We start from the raw sequence: 9,753 nt of genomic DNA, 5'->3' as shown, positions 1-9,753 counted from the left end.
ATCTGCTTTTTCTTAACATGATTAGTCAGGTTCTCTGGCTTCTTTATTCAGTAAGGCTGAAAACAAATACACAAGGAAATTAAAAATTTCACCAAAGCGTAATCCCAAGCCTATGGGTAGGAGTGTGTGACCTGTATTAGCTGAGTGGCCCCTCTAGAGTCCAGAAATGGCTAGCTTACATGTTTAAAAAAATCTCTTTATAGTTCTAAAACTCCATAATTTTTAATCCTACTGAGTATTCTTACATATGGAAGATGTGTTGCTAATGTAACTTGAATTATTTCATAATTATAAGGGCAATTAAATATCAATTGCTTAGACACTGTGTTAAAAGCTAGGTAAGAGCAACAAGAAAGATATGATTGTGCCACTGGAGAGATTATATTTTTGTGTGAAAGAGCCACTCAGGAAGTATGGAGAACAATTACACACTGTATTGAGTAGAAAGAAGCAAAGAAAGGGCCAATTTAAATACGAGGAATGGGAAGGAGGCACCTAGGATGGGTAAGAGGGGTCATTTTGTAGATTAGATCTCTATAATTTTTGGGCGCTAGAAAAGCTATATTGAATATTCCTGTTTGGGCAGTAATATTCCTCTGAGAGGAGAATGTCATGGTATAGGAAGAATACCAGACCTTGCTTGTTTTCTGTTACTGTTTACCAACATTTATCCAATTGGACCTTAATACCTACTCAGTTGGAAGGACCTCATGTCTGATATTGCAAATCTAGCCAACCTCTCATGGCTGGCGAGGTCATAGACCTGAGAGAAGAACCTACTATTGTTGTTTTCCTAAAAACAAGTTTCTAATTGTATTCAGAATACTTACCATTAGACTCACAGGTAAGTACAGCACTCACTCTTCATCAAAAAGCTTTTCTTTGGAACCTTTGGGACTGGCTTGGGCTTCTGAGGTCTCAATAGTCCAACCCCAGTAGCACATTTTCTTTAACAAGGCCATTACTACACAGCTCCTAATACCTGTCAAATAGTACCACTGCCTAATGACCAAGTATTCAAATCTACGAGCCCTTGTGGATCATTCTTATTTAAACCACCTTATTTGTAGGTTTAGGAACACAAGAGGAAGGGTGCTCTCAAGTGAAAAGGATTTGTCAGCAATATTAGTAATGTTTTCTAACAATTTTTAAGAGTGCTTTTATGGTGTGTGACATCTGCTGGTTGCTCAGAGAGAGGTGTGTTACCTTTTTCTCTGTCTCACTAATACCCACATCAACAGAATAAGATAATGGAAAACTCTATAATCACGGGCCATAATAAACCTTTCTTCTTTTTAAATAGACTATGTCAGGTATTTTGTCACAATCATGGAAAGTTGACTAACATATTTCTAAATTACTTGGACCAGTCACTCAGCTTCTTACCACTAGCTTCTTCTGTATGATGCTCATGGCAATGTGTACTCACCAAACTGCTAAGAGTTACAGTAGTTGCCATAGTAGAAAAAAAGTCTTCCCTGTTATTTTTAAATGAATGTCTAGCTTTTCTTTATATGTATATTTTCAGTGATAGAATGGTTTAAAAATCAGCAGACATCATTTTTTCCTCTTTCCATAATTTAGCAACAAGCAAGAAAAAGCTATGAGTCAGCAAGGCATATTAAGAGACCAGGCAGAAAGCAGACAAACAGGCTGCTGAATGGAGACATGTTTGCTGCAGTCAAAAGATGGCCAATGATTTCTTCAATCTTTAATCTAGTTTCTACAAATACATCTGCATACTGCTTCTTGTAGAATGTTGAACATTTTAGCTATTTTATTTAACTGTTGGATAAGACTTCCCTTTGGTTTGCTTATAGGAATAAGCTAGATATATAATAATGGCAGGTAGTTTTTCTGAATTAACATTGTAAGGTTTATAAATTACATGTGTGAAATAGGCTCATGAATGAACAGCTCTGAATCTAAATTTCTCACACAGATTCAGATTCAACTATGCGTTCATTTCCTATGAAGTGAATTTATCATGGGTGCCATCTCCTATGAGTTTTAGGTCACAAACTCCATCTATTTTCTTTAGTTGCTGAACCAGTAAGGGTAGCTTTTTATTTATTACCCATTTACCATGCACAAAAGGATCTTATCTTGTCCACTTCCTAGAAAATGTTATTATCAAAATGCCAAGTGTTATGTGCTGATAGGACTGAACTTGATAACAGCATTAGCAGATTCTTATTAGTTTTGCATAGAGCAAAAGCTAGGGTTCCTTAATAAAACTCATCCAGTTCAGTCTATAGTATCACCAGGATGTCTATATCTATAACTACATATGCCAGGCTTAGATTTTAAAAGATGCTGAGGAAGGCCTGTTTCCATATCTGCTTTTGGGAAAACAGTTATTGCCATATGAAGTAAAATCATATCTATATGCTTGTAGGAATATTTTACAGAATAATTTATTTCCAAGGTCTTAGATTCCATCCTGATGTGTTCAACACATTCAAAATATTTTGCTGTATTTCACATGCTGTATGGTTAGGTAGTGTGATCTGGTTAGGGGTATTGTATGATTGCCTATCACATTTTACGTATCTTTATTAGGAAGGGTTCTGTAGAGAAACAGCCAATATAATGTATGCATGAAATTCAGAAAAAAAAATTTACTCAACAGGGTCTAGACAATCCAGTAATAGCTGGACAGGCAGGGCATCAGGTAGCTGCTTGATCCAGGGAAGAGATGCCTCACGAGTCACCTGTCTTTAACAATACTGGAAGTCTGGGAATCCCTTGGAGAGTTGCTGCTATCAAGTTCACATCTGACAATGCTGGGGTCTGAGATCAGTAGGTTGAGGCTGCACTGACAGATTTGCTCACTCAGAAAGAAAATGGCCCATAGGTGTTCAGACACTGCTTTTCTCAGGCTTCTCTGCATTCAGGCTCCTGGTCCATTGCAAGTGCTATCCACATTCAGTGATAGTCTTTTTCTCCTGGTCATTTTCTCACATGGCAATCTCCTCTGGAACCATGCCATAGACACACAAGTATGTTATCTAGTCCTAGGCAAAGCCAACATCATAATAGCTCATCTGAAAGATGGTAGAGGATGTTACAGACTTTGTCCATAGTTATAAGCAGATGAGCACATTTTACAGGTTGCAGATTGATTCCTGATTAGTTTTCATAGGCATTTGTCTATTTTGACAACCAAAGTTTATACACTTTTACTCATTTATTCCTAACTTCTTTCATTTGTGCTATTTATTCCCAGAATAATGATTCTATAATAAAGCTTTTCTTGTTTTTAAGAGATGAGAAGAGAGATTGTATAATCTGAATGTTTGTATAGAGAGGCCAGTGTAGATGCTGGGTAACCTTGACTACCATTCTTCACCTTATTGTCTTGTAAAAGGGTCTTTTCTGAAGTGGAAGCTTTCAGTTTAGGTGAGACTGGCTGGCCAGTTAGCTCTCAGAATCCACCTACATCTGCCTCCCTGTGTTTGATTACAGGCATAGACAGCCATGTTTGGATTTGTTTTCTTTTTCTTCACACATAAATCTAATCTTTTTTGATCAAATATTCCTTTCATTACCACCAACTCCTTCAAGATTCCCCCTATAATCATATCTTTCTGTCTCTTGAATATATATATACACACATAATAAATTGTATAATTTGTATTGTCCATATGCATACAAACATGGATCTTGCCTCAGAAAAAAAACTAACTTTCCCTGTCTTGGCCATCACTGAGTGCCTGTTGTCTCTCAGGCAGGAGCATGGACTTACGGGTCAATTCTCTCCTATACAGGAGTGTGTACTAGACTGATCTTGTACAGGTCTTATGTAAGCAACCACAGTTATTGAGAGTTCATGAATGCAACTGCCTGTCATGTTCAGAAGACATTGCAGAAACCTTCCTCCCTATCTCATCCTTTCTGCTTCCTCTTCCACAGTGCTTCCGGAGTATTTGGTTGTGTGTCTGTGACACAGACGTTCAATTTGGAGATAAGCACTCCATAGTCATTTGTTTCTCTGCAATTTTATCATTTGTGGTCCTACGACTACTGCCAAAGTAGCTTCTCTGTTGAGCACCATGAGTTAGACTATTCTATGCATACAAGAGAAGCAGTTAGAAGACTCTTAGCTAGATATTGGTTTAGCAAAATTAGAGGAGTAAGCTCCCCCGTGGTCTATTTCCTCTTTATTCATGGGATTCTTGTCCAGGTTTACAACTCAGGCATGGGTTCTTTTCTGTTAAGCAGGCCTTAAATTCATCAGATAGTTTTGGTTTCTCTGAAACACATTCTTTACACTATTGAAAACATAAGCATATCACTGAAAGTTAGTCCATAATGCAGTACAAAGGTCTGCAAGTCTGTTGGTACCTTTGTTCTTGCAGGATGTCTAGCACCTTGTGAGACTATAAAGACTGGCCATCTAGGAGGAGGCTGACAGTCCAGCCTCCGCTTGATCTCTTCAAGTCTTCTGACCAGTATGTGTGATGTCTTCAGCATTAAGATCTTATTTAAGTTTTGTTGGGCAGCCAAGTGCAATACCAATAGCCAGCATTGTTTTGTGAGTCTTTTAGACCTCCCTGCTCAACAAGTGTTAAGAGTTGCCTGGAACTGGAATTTTTGTCTAAGTGTTTGGTTTCTAGAAGGAACATTATCTCCATTTATCCCACATGAGATAATTTCAATTAAGTTCTTATTATAAAATGTGAATTTTTCTTTTATTTAAAAGAGGTTTTTCCCATATAACATATTCTGATATGATTTCATGAGTTCTCCCAACTCCTCTAAGATCCTCCCCACCTCCCCTTGTAACCAAATCCATACACTTGTGTCTCTCCTTTAGAGAACCGGCATCTCAATATTAATAATAACATAATAAAAAACCAGGTTGTTATGTGCCAAAAACAAAATGATCAAATAATCAGCAACAACAAAACAGAAGAAAAGACCCAAAGAAAAAGAACAAGACTCATGTATAAAGGCAGAGACACATGAATTTGCACAAATAGAGATCCCAGCATTAGGTAAAAACCTGGACACAATAATATATACATAAAGAATGTAAGAAATAAGGCAAAGTAAATAAAAGATAAAGACAAAAATATAAAATCTATTTGAAGTATGGTATGGAAACCTAAGATGATAGAAGCTTTCTTATATATTTCTTATATATTTCTATATAGTCTATAGTAAAAAAAGTGTATAGTATATAGTAAAAAGAGTATATAGTATATACTATATGACAAACAATTAATAATTAATAATATATATCATATAATATAATGTATGGATTACAATATATAATGTAATATACATATATGAATGAAGTATAGATGAAATTGCAAGTAATAGGGGAGACAGAGTTTCAAATGAAAATTTCTCCTCACCAAATAAGCTTCTAGTAATAGAAATAAGCTACATCTAATCAAGTTGTTGGGCAAATGGTCCCCAAAACATTACCAAACTGTTTTGGTAACCCTCAAAGCAGTCCAGTCTGTTGTCAAGGCTGCTTACCATAAACTGAACTTAAGGTGTTATTGTTGGCGACACTTATACAACTCATTGAACATGGAGAAATTGATGCCTATCTAGAACCTTCACTCCTATGGACCAGAGTTCATGGGATTGAAAGGTACTCAGATGCTACTGGAGGAGAGAGTTACACAGCCACTCAGCTACAAACACTTTGATCTACAATGATCACCAGCTTTCAAGATGCATTTGTGTAATAGGGGCATAAAGTTTATTGCAGTAACCAACCAATATCTGATCCTGTTTAAGGCCCACTCCATTAGATGGAACCCATTTCCCAAAGTGCTTGAGTGCCAAGAACATGAGATCAGAAAGGGTAGGGACTTATAGAAAAACCAGAAACTACTCTTCTGCCATATGAAAGTATCACTTTCACTTACAACTGAAAAATGTGAAGAGAGTGAGGGATCTTGGAGAATTCAGTCCTAAAAGTCTTTAACATATCTCTTCTCTCCTGGCTCAGGGAACCCCTAGGAAGAGAAAGTGGAAAGATTCTAAGAGTCAAAAGGGATGGAGAACAGCAAGGAAAGAAGGCCCTCTAAATGCATTAGGACCGACACACATATGAACTTACAGAGACTGTGGCTGCAAGCATAGGCCATGGACAGTCTGTGAAAAATGGGGACCTACAATGACACATGCCCCCAGTCTCTAACCCAGAAGCTATTTCCAGTTGACAACCACTCACAAATGAAAAATTTGTTCTCTTGAACAGAGTGTTATCAGGGATACAAACTACTCTTAAGGTAAGGCCCCATGACCATGAGCAGTAGATGACCATCACAAAATAAACTCATTTTTTCTTTGAAAGTTCTTTTCTCCTAATATGTTAATCATTCCTTCATGGGGAGATATGTCAAAATCCTAATATTACAAAATGTACATTATTGTTTATGTAGTCACAATTGTCTATTATTTTTTAGAACCATTGACTATCTTTTTTTTTCTACTCTGTCTCTCTTCAGTCTGTTCTCTGTCCTCTGGTAACATGTAACCTATCCCTAACTTATATTATTCATCACTTTTTGACAATTATATTTTCTTAAAGCCTGCCCCCACCCCCACAAACACAACAATGCTGAGAACTAAGATTCAGCATGAATTTCAGTGGGGACAAACAAATCTTTTACAAATACACTGGACTCTATTTCTAGTGCTTGGTTTGGAGATCCCTAAAACAATCAAAAGAAATAGAAATTAAAAAGAAAAATTTGTTTTTAAAAATCATTATATGATGAGTATTCACTCCTTTTCTTCTTCTTTTTTAATGTTATGTTTTTACTTATTCATTTTACATCCTGCTCACTGCCCCCTTCCTGGTCACCCCCTCCCAAATCATTCTCCTATCCTTCCTCGCCTTCTTCTCTGAGTGGGTGGGGACACCCTGGGTATCCTCATACCCTATCACTTCAAGTCTCTGTAAGGCTAGGCACTTCATTTCTCACTGTGGTCAGACAAGGCAGCTCAGTTAGAAGAACATATCCCACACACAGGCAACAGATTTTAGGATAGCCTCAGCTATTCACTATCCATATGAAGACCAAGCTGCACATCTGCTACATATCTGTATGGGGGTGATGGTGATGGTAGGGGCTAGGTCCAGCCCACGTATATTCTTTGGTGGTTCCAAGAGCCACAAGAATACGGGGTAGTTAACTCTGTTCGTCTTTCTGTGGAGTTCCTATTGCCTTTGGGGCCCACAGTCCTTCCTTTTATTCTTCCATAAGAGTCCCCAAACTCTATCTTCTGTTTGGTTGTGGGTATCTGCATCTGTCTAAGTCAACTTCTGGGGGAAACCTATCAGAGGACAGCCATTCTAGGCTCCTGTCTGTAAGCATAACAGAGCATCATTAATAATGTAAGAGATTGGTGCTTATTTATGGGGTGGATCTCTGTCTCATAATACTTAGTCAGGACATTTTTAAAAATGTATATTCTTTAGAAATCTTTTAAAATAAAAGTTTTCAACATAGCCTTTTCAAATATTTTAAATTCTTTTAGCCTGTTTATATCATGAATTTTTTTCTCTTCTTTGAACTATGGAAGAGAGTTTTGATTGATAATACTCTGGTGTCAAGATCTGATCTAGTTTGCTTTCCATTGCTATGATTTAAAAATAATGATCAAAGGCAACCTTGGGAGTAAAGGGTTTATTTCTCCTTGCAGGTTTCAGAAAATCATGAAGGGAAAGCAATACTGGAATTCAAGCAAGGCAGGAACCTAGAAGCAGGAATCAAAACAGAGACCATGGAGGATCACTGCTTAGTGGGTTGTTCTCCATGACTTTCTCCGTTTGTTTTCTTGTGTGACTCAGGAACACTGCTCAGTGGTGGCACCATCAGAAATAGACTGGGCCTTTCTGTATCTATCAGCAATGAAGGAAACACCCTACAGATTTGTCTATAGGCAGTCTGATGAAAACATTTTCTCAACTGAGGTTTCCTTTTTCAGATGAGCCTCGTTTGTGTCAAGTTGATAAAAATCTAACGTTGGCAAGATCTGTGGTCTTTTAGTACTTATAGTAATATACTCAAAGTAAGTTAATTCAAGAGCTTCTGATTTTAAAGTTTCCTTTGACAACTCAATGGTCATTCTAATGGATTTGCTTGTATGTGTGCCTTGTGGTTGCTCTCTTGGAGTGTGCAGTAGCCTGTCTTTTTTCTGTATGTTTATCATTTTTAACTATAATATGGTGGGTAGAGATTCTTTTCTGATCCTATTAAGTTGGTGTTCTATATACTTCTTTTACCTGAATAGGCACCTTCCTCTTTAATTTTGGGAAAATTTCTTCTGATTCTATTAAAAAGTGTACTGTAATTTTGATTTGAATTCTTCTTCTATGTTCATGATTCATAGATTTGGCCTTTTCATGGGTGTCTCAGATTCCTGTATATTCTATTTGGGAGTTTGTTTTAGCATTGGCTTGTTTTCTTTGACTGAGTATTCAATTGCTCTATGTTGTCTTTAGATCCCTATATTCTGTCTTCTATGTGGTCCATTTTGGGGGCAAGGTTTTCCACTGAGAGTTTTGATTAAACTGCTGAATATTTCATTACTACTTTCATTTTAGCTTGGGTTTTTGTTGTTATTTCAATCTCTTTGTAGAACTCACATTTCACTTAATGAATTGTCTTGATTATTTCATTAAATCATTTGTGTTTTCTTAGATGTTACTCAAGAATTTATTCTTAATCTCTCTAAATTTTTTTTAGGTGTTTATTCACTTCCCTTTTAAACTCTTTAAATTTATTGAATACATGCTTTATATTATTCTTTTAAGTTATGTGTTTTGAGAGTCATCTGAGCTGCTCTGATAGGGGAATGATGTTGTAGAATGGTTGGTACTTTAGAAGGACATGCTGTACTGTTTTTTGATATTGCTTGTGTTTTTGCATTGTGATCTTGGGATATTAAGTTGGGTTGTTGACTATCAGTTTTGATGAATTTCTAGTCCATCTACTTGAGTGCAAGTTTGGTTCTGTTTTTTTTCTGTTGTCTTATTATAGATCAAATAGGAAGTACTTGAGGCTTAGTGTTTTAGTTGTTCAATGTTAATATACGAGTGGAGAGGTACTGACTTATTTTATGAAGAAAAAATAAATAAAAATTAAATCAATTAAATAATATTAGTTACTAAAGTTGTTTATTATAGAATACACCAATCTCTGCAATCTTTACTTGGTTTTTGACCTTGAGCTTATATTCAAGAAGTATGTAGGAAAATTTTTTGGAGTTTATTCTTGGAGAAATTAAAAAAAAACTTGAAGCAGTGAAAAACTCATTTATATAGAGGTTTTTTTTTGGTTGTTGTTGTTAAATTGTCTTCTGAAATCTGGTTATTGTGTTTGATCATTATGAGACTACTAGATAAGTACCATATGACTGTACACAAAAGAACTCTTATTTTCATAAGTGAAACTGATCACAATATCTTTGGTGCAAAAACGAGCACAGCTTTAGAATTCAGTCCATACTCCAAAGGGGAAAGTTTTGGAATTCAGCTTAATCAGGATCAGGTACATTGCACAGGCTATGGAAACACTTAGAGGAGAATAGTTCTGACATACACTGTGCTATTACGAGGATTGAATGATTGCCTTGTTCTCCACAAAGCTCTTGTGATACAGAAAATTATCACTTGTTTGATCTAAGCAAGCAGTTGAAAAAGATGGATCTGTTCTTGACAGAAGACATCAATTTTACTCATTATTTTGTATTCAGGACCTATGTAAAGTGAAGTAATTT

Source organism: Grammomys surdaster, unplaced genomic scaffold, assembly GCF_004785775.1.
Source record: "Grammomys surdaster isolate TR1022 unplaced genomic scaffold, NIH_TR_1.0 225, whole genome shotgun sequence".
Lineage (NCBI taxonomy): Eukaryota > Metazoa > Chordata > Mammalia > Rodentia > Muridae > Grammomys > Grammomys surdaster.
Note: the sequence above shows the minus strand (reverse complement) of the source record.